Source organism: Medicago sativa, chromosome 6, assembly GCF_051527215.1.
Source record: "Medicago sativa cultivar Bolivia chromosome 6, Bolivia_mono, whole genome shotgun sequence".
Lineage (NCBI taxonomy): Eukaryota > Viridiplantae > Streptophyta > Magnoliopsida > Fabales > Fabaceae > Medicago > Medicago sativa.
The window spans coordinates 31,163,727-31,180,604 of record NC_140754.1 but is presented as its reverse complement, the minus strand read 5'-3'; the positions used below and the strand labels follow the sequence as shown (position 1 = coordinate 31,180,604).

Sequence of the window (16,878 nt, the reverse complement as noted above, 5' to 3'; positions counted from 1 at the left end):
ATCAACATACAACTTCAACAACGGCAACAACAACAACGACAACAACGTATGTGCCTAAAACAATTATGACACACTCCCCAACTTCGACATCAGATGATACAACAACGTTAACGACGGAAAGGAAACAAGATAGCATAATAGAATGCATTAACATCATTTAAGGAATGAATTACATCAACATAATTGTCAAAAAAACATCATAATATTACTCATAATCAATTATCATCATATATTTAACCGCTTCAGACATCATAAACATCAGTATTAATAACCATTTAGGATCATACTATTATCATCATCAATCATAAACAACATCATCATCAAAACATCATCATCAAGACATCATCATCAGTAATCATTTATCATCATAACAACTACAACATCTACGACAACGACAATGTGCATAATTTACTATGACTCAACGACACAATAATTTTCAACAATGGAACAACAACTTTTATTATACAAAAGTGTTTACACATATATTTCATATAGTACAACCTTCAATAATAATATTCACTTCATAAACATGGCTTAATAAATCAATTACATTCATCTCAAAGTCTAAAACATCCCCTAAAAGCAATTAAGTTTTGATCAATAGAACATAAGTCAAATATCCATAAAACACATCAACTAAATCCCTAACACTTAAGTTTGAAGTTGGGAAACCAACCATATGTTTTTAGACTAACTTGGGATTAGTTATGCTAAGTTTTCTTAAAGTTTTCTGAAGACCCACTTGGACTATTTTTATCATAACTCAAAATCTACAAATAATTTTCTAGTCACTCCAAAGCCATTAGGAAGCTAACTCAATTATCTACAACTTTCATGTTTACACCCAAAGCTAATTCAAAACAGAAACGGGTGAAAAAGACGCAAGAACGCGAAACAGGGAAAGCTGTCAAATCGGAGTACGATTTGGAAAATCGGAGCACGATTTTCTGGGTCAAAATTTGCATTTTCATTCGTAAATAATCGGAGCACGATTTGGCAAAATCGGAGCACGATTTGGCACAGGCTGTTCGATTTTTGCACCATTTTTCACTCCAAAACCCAATTTTTGATCCCTTAATCACCCAAATTGTTTCATAAACATGTTTACAGGTTCAGTAGACAACATAGGGAGCAAAACAACATATAATCATGCATCCAACAACATAAATCATTACAATTCATCATTTATCATAATCTTTCTAACCCTAAAATCAAGAACAACAATTCATCAAATTTCAGAATTATATATCAAGATTATTGAAAGGAATCCCACCCTTACCTTAGTATAGGTGAATCAAAAGCTTACAGAATTGTTCCTCCTCTTCTCTTTGCCTCTTCTAGGTTTTCTCTTCTTCTCCCAAAACTTATGTTTTTCTTTTGTACGTGAAAAATGTTTCTGACTCTCTCTATTCTATTTCCCAATAAACATAACCTCTCCTTTATTTTTCTTAACTCCCTTAAACTCACATAATTACTAATTAACTCCCATTAACCAAAATATTAATATTTTACTCCTATTTTTATTTCTCCTAATGTTTCCACAAATAATAAAGCCATATTCATTTAAATAATATACAACTCCCTAAATCATATAATAAAATAGCATCACACCATATATCAAATAAAATCACCAAAAACACATATTTCACATAAAATCATCTATTTAACAAATAAAATCATATAAAAATACTCACACATCTACTAAAATATTAGAATAAAAATGGGGCGTTACATCTCGTGCTCTTGATAACGTAGTCGTGCATGAAATCATTCTGCATAAACATAATCATAATCGTAACATACATCATCGCACATAAGTTCATTCATTATGTTAGCGTTGAACAAACATTCATTATCTTAATTCATTTTATGGAGAGCCCCGGGTGGAGTAACCCCGAGAACAATCCCTTACATGACCGATGAAACCTAGCAAGGTACATCGGACTCCCTCGGTGTCGTGCGGGTCCCTTACGGCTTGAATCGTTCCCCTTGGAGAACCTCTCGTATCCCCCTGATGTGGATAACAAGGGACACGAACACCTACATCTTGATTACTCAGTGACATGCGGGTCCTTTGCGGATTGAACCATTCCTATCATGAGAACCCTTTGTATCCCCCTGGCGTGGATAGCAAGAGACATGCCACCTACATTTAGTAGTCATGGTCTTGTCGTTCATGAAGGTTAAACCTATTCGTGATTACTTGTTTACCTCAGAACCTTGATCGATCCGATTAGCAGTAAACTCATACTTATTCATTCTTGTACATACTTAATCATAATGGAGAGATTAACTATTCAATTCACGTCCTAACATGCTTGCTATATCATCCTAGATCATATGCGAAGAGAGTATACTTCGCGTCTTATCCTACATAGGATTCTTGCTTAAGTTCTAGTTCTCGACAAGCTATGTCGAGGATCTATAATCTTTCCCTTGCTTAATAAATAACTTGTTACCCCAATTCATATCATAACTTCTCTCGTTTGCCATGCCTTACTAGCTATACCAAATACTTGATTCATTCACATGAAAGCCTTGCAAAAGATTATCAATTAGGACCTTGATTTGAGGGGTTTATTTTATAAAAATTACTGCTCAAGAAAATCTGGTACGAAAAACACCGGATCTGCCTGGAATGAACAAACAGTGCTAGAATGCACTGCTTGCTCACCTAGGCGAATAAATCAATGGGGGAGGCGAGTAGGTCACGTGTTCTGTTGCTTTCTGCTAGCTGTGGCGAGTTATGACAGTCCAGAACATCTAAAAATGATGTTTTTGACCCAAAAACCTCAAACCAAGTGCCTCTAAGCATGTTATGACTCTAGAGGTCATAGAAAACTTGTAAAACATTTATATAGCAAGTATTGGCAAGCATAGCAAGCATAGATCAAAAGGGCAACTAATCATAATACTTAAAAACCCAAGAATTTTCTTGTTATTCTTACAAGGCATAAACATAATCCCAAAGGTGAGGAATATTATCTATAGAACTCACCTAAACATGTTCTTGAAGCATCACAAAGTCCCAAGCTCAAACAGCCAAAACCCTAGCTCATGATCTTGATTCCAAAATAGTTCTCAATCTTCAATACAAACCCATGGTTGTCTCTTGACTTAATGATGAAAGAAGTCGAATCATACTAGAACCAAGCTTTCCTTTGGCTTAAGAAATCATGAGGGATCTTTACTTAACTTGATTCAACTTTGGATGGTATGGAGAAGAATGGAAGGGCGTGGGAGAAAGAGAGAAGGAGGAGGAAATATTTGCCAAGCCTAGAGAGAGAAAGAAGATAGGATAATGAGATATTTTGGGCTAAACCAAATAAATATCCTGCCATGCGAAATTACAATTGTGCCCCTGCCTCAAGCGTGTTTAATCCGGCATTGATACTTTATCCGTATTAAACTGGCATCACATAATAAATATTTTCCATTACTCTTACTTTCCATGAACTTTAATCCTCTGGCACAATCGACTGGTAATATTCCGATATTGACAGGCGGGATATTACATTCTACCCCCTTAAAGAAATTTTGTCCTCAAAATTTAGAAATCATCTACCAATCATCGCAACTAAAATCTGCCTCCTTGGTTCTAGTTAAATAAAGTCTTATCATAGCCACTCCAAAGAGTTTGAAGCATACTTCTTATCAAAACATATAATTCCTCCTTTTCCTTAAAATCATAGAACTATCTTAGAACATCGTGTTTGAAACGCACCTTTTCTACATGTGGACTGCCTACAATTCATACAAGTAACCTTTCATTAACTAAAACACTCAGGATTTGCCTTTCAACTGGAGTCTTACTGGAATCCAGGTTTGCCCTGGAGTGCTCATTTGCATCATAAACATCTTATCGTGTAAACATATAGTTCATACATCATCTTACTAACTGTACCTTTAGACACATGCCTCTTACTTACATTACTCATTTAGACGATTCCACTAATCTCTTATCTCTTTTCAGAGCCTTAGGAAATCTTCTGATCTCTTTGCAATCTTATTGCACCCAAATTAATGGGCAACTCATATAGCTTGACATGGAGAAGCGAAATCAATACGCTGATACATCTAGCATTCATTACCCAGTGTTGTGGTTTACATGCTTGCTCTTGAAACTTTCTGCTAAGTCCATTTGCACTTGCATTGAACACTCTTAACACAAAACCATGCATCTCGTATGATATTAATATCACACAAACATTGCCATTTCCATTACGTCTGCATACTTTCAAATGCCCTTTCTTGTTAAATGATAACGATACGTGTTCCAGCATCTTGCTTTTTTTAAGAAATTTTTCTAAACGTTGATATACGGGTTCTTGGAACGAATAGATACATGACTTAGAAAGAATTATCATTTCAAAATTGAATCTGTAATGGTACTACATAACCACAGGACGAGTCTCTATATTTTGAAAAAGATTTTACAACTCGCCCCAAACTTGCCTATAACAGGTTGGTCCTGAAGTTTGTACGTCTTAAGTGAGTTTACTTACTTATGACGTATCTCATCAGTTTCGATAATGTAAAATTTCATTTTTTTTAAGCGTTGTTCCCAAGTTCCTTAATACCTATCTTAACCTTAAAGGTTATAAAATCATGATTTGACATATCTTAATAAGTATCGTTTTCACTCAACAAGTATTGCATACGAGAGTATGAATCTCATTGCACAAAACTCAAGATTTGCATCTCCTTTCATGATAACATGCTTAACTTTGAAGGTGGATTCTTCCCTTCTTAAATGACATACATACCTTAGACACACATTAATGCATAGCATAAACCATAGAAGATCCTTGACCCAGTTGACGTTAACTCGTTCCTCTTCTCCAGGAACACTAAACTTGAATCTTCAAGATATCTTACTCGAATATTGCTCAAGTGTTACTATCTTTTTCAAATACCAAACATCATACTTGATGCTTCGATCACTACTTTAAGCCACAAGAGGAAACCTTCTGAATCGTACATGTATTCAATATTACCAACTTAAGTAACCTGATTAATTCATATGTAGTGACTTTAGTCTTTCTCATCTTACCTAGGTGAAGATACATCCTTTAAACTTTTACCTTAACCAATACTGACTGTATGAGCATCAATACTTACTTATCTTATCATGAACTCCTCGCTCAGCTCATGATGCTTCTTACTAAGTTCGTGTTACCAACCAAACATTCTTCACGAAGATTCATACATACCAAAATTCCATGTTCCGTGATTACCGATTAACAACTTTACCGATTAATTTCCATTGCGCTACTCTGATTCCCACCGGTTGGCTTTATCCAATACTCTAATCTGTTGAGATGAGTGAAACTTCACACTCCTTCTATCATCTCATTAACATCTTCTTGGACTTTCCTCAAGACTTTCTATGGTAGACTCATCTTGCACTCGGACATACCTTCCTTAAACATCTAACCTTGTACCTTCTCATACTATATTTTGCTTAATCATACCAATGCTTGCTCGTTGATTTTTCTTTTAAAGAAAAATTCATAAACTTGCACACGGGTCATTGACGTTGATGATTTTCCACTATGTATATGTATATATACTAAATCTAGGCCCCAGTTGTTACTCTAAAATCATAGAACGTGTTGATAACATATATGTGCCATCAAATCTAGGTTCTAATGAGTTTAGTCCACTCTACGCGAATCGTAACAAACCGGAACCGACAAAATTTCTTTTGAATTTCAAAAATGACAACTTCAATCACCCATACGCGTATATCTTTCTAAACTCATGTAAACTTTATGATTTATCATCATAACGAGCCTTAGCAAGTCAATTAAGCAAAACATAGGTTCGAGAGATACTCATAACTCCACAAAACCGAGAACCTTGTGATTTCATATAACTCTTCACCACTTAACTTCTTACTTCATGTATTCACATCCGTGACGTCCATTCTAATTGCCAGAACCTCTAAACTCTTGGTCTAAAGTCCTTCTTAACTCTTGTCACATTAACCTCCAAAGTTACCATAAACCGAATCCTTTGGAAACCTTAGGATGTGATATGCATTCGTTACTTAATGTCATAAAAGGTTTTCGTCGCATAAAAGATTATTAAGAAGAAAACTCCCCAATAGTTACTGCAGTCCCTAGAGACGAACTGACCATTTTCAGAAAAACATAAAATTTCGCCCCAGGTTCGCTATTGGCGAGTTTCTTCAGTTCAATTTTCTGGAAAACATGCATTTCATGGAAATTCTTATTCTCAAGTATCCAATACACATCATTCATTCCTAACATCGTGAAATATTTATAACGTATGCATGGCAAACATCAACCTATTTCGATACAATTCTCAGCACGTCAGAAATTAATGCCTTAGTCCTGATAACGTAAAACTTTCACTTAAATCCTTAACTTCTTCCACTACAAGTAGCTTACCTCATTACGCTACCGCTTAACGCAACTTCATGAACACTAGAATCTTGTCCACTATGAACATACAAGTCCTTAGCTTCAATCACATAATGCTAATTCTGAGAGCCTACTAACTCCGTCAACATATGCCGACTTCTCCCTATCTTGCAGCCTTGCACTTATGTTCCAGAATACAATCCCTTTCTATACAATAAACCCGTTCCAATAATGACTCTTACCCGACATTGTTGGAACGTTCCTTCTTAACATTGCCTTACATTCCCGGAGGATTCACAGTTCTACTAATTAGCTCACCGGCCACCTTTTGGGCATGATCAAACTTCTTACTAATACTCATTCCGAGTTCTTACTTCTGAGTCCACACTTTTCAGTGCATCTCCATCATATACTTCGTTCCACCTGGGTTCTATTCAGCTCTCAGGCATCCGTTCTAATTGTCGAATGCTAAATTGAGTTAATCAGGCTCAACTAACATCAACAACTAGTACATTTACCCGGAACCCAATGACCCCACTACCTTAGTTGTAACTTAATGACCCAAGGCAAGATCAGAATCGACCTTCTCTGATACCAAATGTAACACCTATACTAAACATATCTAGAAAGTTTAGTACGTGCGTTAATTTTAGTACTGCATATATTAAAATTTACAACAATAGAGCTCCAAATGAATATTTTATACAACAACATGCGTTCGTACAATGATAATACGACTCATATTTTCTAAAGTATATTAAATACATCCTTGAATATCCATAACATCCTGCTGCGGGTACGAACAATCTCTTGTTGAAACATCCATTCGGCTACTAGCTTGCCATCCAACCTGTTTATCTGAAACAAATAAGGATTGGGATGAGACATAATGTCTCAGTGTGTTCCCCTAAATCCTAGGCTATAGGTAACCTCAGGGGAAACCTACGATCACCACGTGTCTACAATACAACCTGACGGTTGATTATACGTGTGTGGTCTTGCTTTCCTAGACGGTAGTGCATGCTAGACCCGTCAAAGGTTCATTTACTAACATCATACGTGTCATGGCGGTCGAGGGAACCTAAGACCACTATGCCAAGATACGGTAAACGGATCGAGGTTTACTTGTAACATGTTCATGACACGATCCTAAACCGGATGATTAGGGAAACCTAAGATCGTCATCGGCATTACATTCTTTACTTGTTCTATTCATAACTTGTACTTGTCAACTAGCATCTCGTGCTCTTGATCATTAACATAGTCGTGCATGAAATCATTCTGCATAAACATAATCATAATCGTAACATACATGATCGCACATAAGTTCATTCATTATGTTAGCGATGAACAAACATTCATTATCTTAATTTATTTTACGGAGAGCCCTGGGTGGAGTAACCCCGAGAACAATTCCTTACATGACTGATGAAACCTAGCAAGGTACATCGGACTCCCTCGGTGTTGTGTGGGTCCCTTACGGCTTGAATCGTTCCCCTTGGAGAACCTCTCGTATCCCCCTGATGTGGATAACAAGAGACACGAACACCTACATCTTGATTACTCAGTGACATGCGGGTCCCTTGCGGATTGAACCGTTCCCATCAAGAGAACCCATTGTATCCCCTTGGTGTGGATAGCAAGAGACATGCCAGCTACATTTATTAGTCATGGTCTTGTCGTTTATGAACGTTAAACCTATTCGTGATTACTTGTTTACCTCGGAACCTTGATCGATCCGATTAGCGGTAAACTCATACTTATTCATTCTTGTACATACTTAATCATAGTGGAGAGATTAACTATTCAATTCACGTCTTAACATGCTTGCTATATCATCCTAGATCATATGCAAAGAGAGTATACTTCGCGTCTTATCCTACATAGGATTCTTGCTTAAGTTCTAGTTCTCGACAAGCTATGCCGAGGCTCTATAATCTTTCCCTTGCTGAATGAATAACTTGTTACCCCAATTCATATCATAACTTCTCTCGTTTGCCATGCCTTACTAGCTAATACCAAATACTTGATTCATTCACATGAAAGCCTTGCAAAAGATTATCATTTAGGACCTTGATTTGAGGGGTTTATTTTATAAAAATTACTGCTCAAGAAAATCCGGTACGAAAAACACCGAATCTGGCTGGAATGAACAAACAGTGCCAGAATGCACTGCTTGCTCACCTAGGCGAATAAATCCATGGGGGAGGCGAGTACCTACTCGCCATGGCGAGTAGAAGGCGAGTAGGTCATGTGTTCTGTTGCTTTCTGCTCGCTGTGGCGAGTAATAGCTCACCTCGGCGAGTTATGACAGTCCAGAACATGTAAAAATGATGTTTTTGACCCAAAAACCTCAAACAAAGTGCCTCTAAGCATGTTATGACTCCAGAGGTCATAGAAAACTTGTAAAACATTTATATAGCAAGTATTGGCAAGCATAGCTCAAAATGGCAACTAATCATAATACCTAAAAACCCTAGAATTTTCATGTTATTCTTACAAGGCATAAACATAATCCCAAAGGTGAGGAATACTATCTATGGAACTCACCTAAACAAGTACTTGTAGCATCACCAAGTCCCAAGCTCAAACAACCAAAAACCTAGCTCATGATCTTGATTCCAAAATAGTTCTCAATCTTCAATACAAACCCATGGTTGTCTCTTGCTTGATAAGTTGCTAACCTCCATGCATGATTCACCAACTTCCAAGCCTCAACTTCACCCTACCTCAATGAAACCCTAACTTCTTCAATCTTGACTTAATGATGAAAGAAGTGGAATCATACTAGAACCAAGCTTTCCTTTGGCTTAAGAAATCATGAGGGATCTTTACTTAACTTGATTCAACTTTGGAAACAACTTTGGATGGTATGGAGAAGAGAGGAAGGGCGTGGGAGAAAGAGAGAAGGAAGAGGAAATATTTGCCAAGCCTAGAGAGAGAAAGAAGATAGGATAATGAGATATTTTGGGCTAAACCAAATAAATATCCTGCCGTGCAAAATTATAATTGTGCCCCTGCCTTAAGCGTGTTTAATTCGGCACTGATACTTTATCCGTATTAAACTGGCCTCACATAATAAATATTTTCCATTACTCTTACTTTCCATGAACTTTAATCCTCTGGCACGATCGACTGGTAATATTCCGATACTGACAGGCGGGATATTACATTAACATCTTAACAACTCAACAACTAAGACATCATATAACATCGTATTCAAACATCAACAATTCATCATGCATCTTTGTAAAAACATAATAAATTATACATAACATATTTTCATGTCAAACTCAGGCTACTGGAAAGGTATCGCAATTATCAACAAATTTCATGTTTATACCAAAGACCAATTCAAAACAGAAACATATGAACAAAACGCAAAAACATGAAACAAAGAATGCTGTCACTGTGCAATTTATCTGTGACCTACGTGCAGTAATTTGACCATAACTCAGGTTCTATAAATCGTTTTGATGTCAGACCAACGGCATTAGAAAGCTGACATCCATACCTACAACTTTCGTGTTTACACCTAAGACCAATTCCGCACCGATTAATACCACTTTTCATATCAAAATTCGGGAATAGTTGTGTTAAAATTCATAAAAATTCACTAAGACCTATGTGGAGTAATTTGACCATAACTCAAGTTCTATAAATCTTTTTGACGTCAGACGAAAGATATTAGAAAGATAACATCCATACCTACAACTTTCGTGTTTACATCTAAGATCAATTCCGCACCGATCAATACCATTATCATATCAAAATTCGAGGCATAGATGAAAAAAATTAGAGAAATCAACTTATATTATTCAAACTTCACATTCATTCAAAATCATCACAATCAACAACAACAACTCAACATAATTCATACCCAATTCATAATATGACATTAACAACAACAACCATCAACAACCACAACTCATAATCATGAATCCAACCACAAATCAACAACAACATAACATAAATCATCAACTGAGCATAATTCATCAATTAAATTGCAATTCAAAACAGCAAGGTTAAATCCTATCTTCTTTTCAAACCCTAACTTATCTAATCATCAAAATAAAACAACAACAAACATGTTAAACCTTATTTCAGAACCATATACATATGATTAAAGAAGGTTAGTCTCACCCTTACCTTAGATTAATTGACATCAAGGTTCTACAGACTTCTCATTCTCTGACTCTTCTGTTCTCTTCGTTTCTCCTCTATATCTATGTTTTTCCTCTTTCTCCAAAACAGTTTTGCACATAATATATTTTCTAACTCTAGCTCTCCTTTTTATATAAACCTTAACCTATTTATTTTCTCTTAATTCCAATTCTGCCCCAAAGCCTCATTATTCTAAATAATTATATTTCTCCACTAAATATATTCTTCCACTAAATATATTCTCCCACTAAATATATTCTAATAAATAATAAAATAAAGTCACTCAATAAAATATCAACATATCACATAATTAAATAAATCATATAATTCGACTCTATCTCAATAAAATAATTAAATAAACAAATATGGGCTACTAATATATATATATATATATATATATATATAGATATCACTTATCAAATAAGTTAATTAAATTCTAGAAGAACAGACTCTAAACTCAAATAAATAAATAAATAATAAAATAGGGCGTTACAAACGTGCTCCACCGTAAGGTACGGTGTACTTAAGTGTTGACTTGCTGACCACACAAGTGATTCTATAAATACAACCCTTGTGCTGAAGCATTACTAACTTTTTGTGAGTGCTTAACCTATTTCACAAAAGTTGTGAAACTCTAGCCGCCGCTCTCTAACCCTTCTTCTCTCTGAATCTTCGTTGGAATTGGCTAGCACTGTCATCCGAGAAGTTCTGTTCGTGTGGACTGAGTAGAGGCATCGCTGCTTTGCTTTGCTTGTGATCACAAAGATTTCTGCTACAAAGGTTCTGCTCTTCAAGATGTAAACACATGAATCTTAAAGTGTTTAAGTTTCTGTTTGATTTGTGATTAATGATTCAATCAAGATCCGTTTCAATGGGATATCTTCTGCAAAGAGGATTGAAATTTTGAAAAACCCCTCTTAAAATCCCTTCAGATTGATCTTTGTCATTAGCACACTGAGGCAAAAGTGCTTGGTCCTGTGAGCCTTTTGAAGCCTACCCTGATTTTACTTGTTATATTTTATCCTTTTCTTAGCCAATTTGAGCCGGTAGGTTTAGAACTTTTTGTTCGGTGACAAACTACATTACAAGCTTAGAGACTTTTAGGATTTGTCCAATATTGTTTTTTTGAGTTAGGCATTGTAGAATGTTGCTAAAGATTAAGTTTGGGGTGGGGGTACTTGTAAGGCCCTCATCTTTTTTTTTTTATATTAATTGGTGATTCCTTGATTGTGTGATGTTTATCTTTGAATCGTTGATAGTTTGAATGCTTTGAAATAAATAAATAAGTACTCAAAACGTGTGTGTTGTGAAAATTATTTAATATCATAATTTAGAGAGAAAAAAAAATGGTTGAGTGATGTATTTTAGAAGGAGGAAGTGAGATAAATATATATATATATATATATATATATATATATATATATATATATATATATATATATATATAGAGACAGGATCCGTTGACACCAGGTGTCAACGAATTCGTTGACACCAAATCTTAACCGTTGATTTTTTTTGATCCGAAAGCTCATATTTATTCATTTAAAATATCATGTGAACCACTTAAGTGTATCATGTAGTATATCTTTTTGGGATTTTCATTTCCTAATTTGTTTCATGATTTTCTCTCTCTGTATTTGTATTTCCAGGCATACTTCTATACCTTTTTGTTGTTCCATTCACACTTTTTTTGTTTTCAATCGATAAGCCTTTTTTTTTTTAAGAAATCGATCAGTCTAATTTGAAAACATTGTTGTGTTACCTACCATACATGTTCTTTGCTTCTGGAATTTCTTTTATTCTCAACAACGTTGTTGTCGACATCTTTGTATCCCTTGACTAATTCATCGATTGCAACCCTTGCAAATATTATGTCAAACTATGAAATTGATGGCAATTGAAATCATTAAAAACAATAAGATATCAAGATTCATGACATATGGTATGGATGTATAAAATCAATTGATTTTCAAATTAGTTTTGATGGCCAATTTTTAGAGTACAGAAAAATCACAATTGGGTATGAATTGAAAATCCTTAAAAACTAAATGAATTAGTGGCCAATTTTCAGTATAGAAAAATCACAATTGGGTATGACTTTGAAGGTGCAGGTGAAATTGAGATCAGATCGGTGAGGAGAGTTTATCATGAGCAGCGGCAAAATGAACGAGTATCATGTGGTGGTGAGGAGGAAAGGCTCACCCAAGTTAAATTGTACAAACAATTCAAGGCCTTTGGATCAAAATAAATGAATGGTTGAGATTTGGTGTCAACGAATCTGTTGACACCTGGTGTCAACGGATCCTGTCTCATATATATATATATATATATATAGATATATATTACTATTTATGATAAATAGTAGTAAAGATGGTCAAATAATATAAAACTAGAATACGGTAAAACCTAACTCTCAACCCAAGCCCAATGAGTTATACCTACTGCACTCCTTAAAAATAAACCCTAGCTCCCTTGCTGTTGTTTCTACGAATTACAGAAACACACAAACAGTAAGCAGCCTCCACCCAGGTCTTTCACTTTTGGATCATTCAAGGAGCCTTCAAGCTTTATCGATCCTAAACAAATTTTCTTCCCGTCAAACTTGTGTAAGTCTCCTACTAGGCGTTCCCTATTGTTATTTCATGTTTGTTTCATCAAATTCTAATCTTGAGACCACTTTTCTTGAAGTTTTGCCTTGTCCCTCTTCTGAACCCTCTTTTGTGTGGAACTAGAAGCCTTACTAGGAAGGAAAGCGGCAAAGGTAAGGGCTCTAGTCTTGACCATGATCTAGATGATGATAATAAATTAGTGAATTAAATCTTAATATGCATACTGATTCGATGGATGATTGGAAGAAAAAAAAAAAGATTAGGTCTTTCATTGTTGTGGCTGATTAGTATTAACGTTAGAATATTGTATGTAATGAGTTTGTTAGAATATTGACCACTATGTAACGTATAAAATTTAATTGGATTGAGGGAGCAATTTTATGGGTTAGTTGTGTAGGTTAATTGTTCATGGGAATGGTGGATTGGATTATTTTGTTTCAAAAACTATACAAACAGAAAAGAAATTAAGGCATCCTATTTAGTTAGTATCTACAACCCCAAATAAATAAATAAATAAAAAGGGTGATTTACGAATGTGACATTCACATGTTTCTGATTGTGAACTTGTGTGGCTTATATTAGATTTCTTTCTTGTGGCATTAACTGAGTGTCAAGAAATATACATTTTAATTTAATGAACAGTGAACAAAATATGCCTTTCATGTGGTTATGGAAAGGGTATAGCTATTAGTGAATCATTTTGATACTGAAGCGAACCGTGATAGATGTCAATGAATATCAAAATATACACATGATCATAATGTCTGGAATTGGTTTGGTTTACCATTATTCTCATATGTTTCTTTAAATTGGAATTATCTTTGTGGTGTTAAGGCCTCCGTGGCGTCGAAATCCACTTTTGTGGTTTAGGGCCTCCGTGGCGTTGAAAATTATTTTGTGGTGTTAAGGCCTCCGTGGCGTAGAAATCCACTTTAGTGGTTTAGGGGTGTTAAGGCCTTCGTGGCGTCGAAATCCACTTTTGTGGTTTAGGGCCTCCGTGGCGTTAAAATCTACCTTCGTGGTGTTTAGGTTTATGATTACACATCTGGATGAATTAGGAACCTGCATTTGTGTACCTGTTGTTTGTGTAGTATCGTGATAGCTTTCTGGTGTGCCTACTTTCTTAGGTGGCCTTGATTTTATCTTTGTTCCACTGTAGCCTTTGTTCTTTTAATTGTGCACATACTTGTGTTCTATTCCAGGCTCTTTGGTTTAGATATTGTGGAAATACAATCTTCCTGATCAAGACAAAAGTAAATGCAAGTTCTCTTATATTTGACTACTGTTAGTGTTTAAATATGTAGCTTGATTTATATTGGTAGGCATATGATATTACAAGTATGAATATGTTAACCATTTCTTAAAAACTATACTACAATATGTTAACCATTTTTTTAAAAAAAAACTATATTACGAGTGATGTATATGTTTTTTTTAAGGAAAAAAAAAAGTCTCTTGCATGATTTTATTGAAGATGATTGTATATTCTTATTTAATCCTTTAATTTATTGATGACTTTATTTCATGGGTGTTGAAGACTAACCCTTACACCAACATTTTAGGTATGGAAGATGATGCTCAAGTGTGATGTTTAATTGGAAAAAGATTGGTGAACACCCTTTTGGTGATACACCCTCCTACCACTCCTTAGATGGCAATAAAAAATATTAAAATAAGAAACTGATTTGGCATGGAAATATTAAAACAAAAAAACAAATCCCCATTCTCTCTCTCTCTCTCTCTCTCTCTCTCTCTCTCTCTCTCTCTCTCTCTCTCTCTCTCTCTCTCTCTCTCTCGTTCAGTTTCATCTCCAAACCTTCTCTGTTCTCTCTCTTAGTTTCATTTCTGCCAACAACTTTCACACCTTCACTCCATACATCACCCACACCTACACTGTCTCCTCCCCTCTCTACGTTTTGTCAGAATTTTTGGGGTTGGATTCACCGTCATGACTGTCTCTGTTCTTGAAGGTGAGTTCCATCTCAAAAAATTTCTTTGACTTCTACATTGGGGGTTTGCATTGAGGGTTTTATATGTTTATGTGTGTTGAAATTTGTTCTTCATATTTGATATGAGTTACACATTGATATGAGACAGTTATTTAATTTAAGTTTTTTGGTAAATTTCTGCAAGATTAGGTTATGAATTAAGATATGGGTTACTAGGTTGAAAATGAATGAGGTTTGTGAAGAAATAGTAAGAAAGGAGACAAACTGGTAAAGAAAAAAATATGGATACGCCTTTGTTAATAATTGGTTAAGGACAAATCATTTTTGGTTAGTTTGCTTAAAGCCTGTCAAACAATAAATATCATTCACCTCTCATTTTATTACCATCAGTCACAAATCATGAGTTTGGTGTAACAGTATGATGTTGGAGATTTTCTTAGGTGTGTTTGTGATAAGTGGTATGCTATTGTTTTCACTATGCTAGATGTAAAGACAATATGTGATATTGAATTTCTTTTGGTGTTATTTCAATTTGTTTTCAACATTGAACTTGTTGGATTATGTTTGTTAGATAATGGAAGCTTTGTGTATTGCTCTCATATAAAATCCAAATATTAACTTGTTTAGGTGAGTAGTTTATCACTTTATTGTTTTAATTTTATTTTGTTTAATGTAGGTTATGTTAAAACGAAGCAAACTCAATTGTTGACGGGCAAAGATTTCTCTACAGAAAGTCAAATAGGTATTGACACCACTATGAAGAATTTAAAGTGTTCTCATTGGCCAAGGACAAACCACTATGGATAATTTGAAGCTTTCTCATTGCCAAATGAAAAATTAGTTGAATATATGTAGGATTATTGACTGCTAAAAAATTTGTAAAGTAGTTTTGGGACATAATGTACATAATGTAGTAACTAGTGAGGCTATGATACAACTATTGATTATGCGCGATTTGGTTTGAGTCTTCTAATATTGATGATAAGTTGTGTGAAATTTCAAAGTTTTGACAGGAACTTGCAAACTAACCAAATATTTGAAGCGTTTATCCATTTTTTAACAAAGGGTTAACCTTTTTTTTCCTTCATGTGTCTAATTTCTGAAAAAATAGTGGTCACACATATTAAAAAATGTGGTCACACATACCATATATTTGGCTAGCTTATCTTTACCAGGTATAAATAATCTTGTTTTAGGCAAATCAAACACATAATCTAATTTGATCACTGCACTAAAAGCCTTTACAACCATAAATAACTTATTTTACAATATGCGAGTTTATCACGCCTAAAGACGAACAAGTTCTAATTTCTGAAAAAATAGTGGTCACGCATATTAAAAAATGTGGTCACACATACCATATATTTGGCTAGTTTATCTTTACCAGGTATAAATAATCTTTGTTTTAGGCAAATCAAACACATAATCTAATTTGATCACTGCGCTAAAAGCCTTTCCAACCATAAATAACTTATTTTACAATATGTGAGTTTATCACGCCAAAAGCCGGACAAGTTCTAATTTCTGAAAAAATAGTGGTCACGCATATTAAAAAATGTGGTCACACATACCATATATTTGGCTAGCTTATCTTTACCAGGTATAAATAATCTTGTTTTAGGCAAATCAAACACATAATCTAATTTGATCACTGCACTAAAAGCATTTCCCACCATAAATAACTTGTTTTACAATCGGCGAGTTTATCACGCCTAAAGACGGACAAGTTCTAATTTATGAGAAAATAGCGGTCACATATTTGTAAAA

General features: G+C 34.8%; 1 long non-coding RNA gene across 1 annotated transcript; it reads left to right on the top strand.

Annotated features, from left to right (window-relative positions):
- The first annotated feature begins 14,809 nt into the window (after positions 1 to 14,809).
- On the top strand, positions 14,810 to 16,065 carry LOC146914510 (uncharacterized). Its single transcript, XR_015016771.1, has 2 exons — positions 14,810 to 15,132; positions 15,788 to 16,065. It is a non-coding gene; the product is annotated as an uncharacterized LOC146914510 (long non-coding RNA).
- The last annotated feature ends 813 nt before the right edge of the window (positions 16,066 to 16,878 follow it).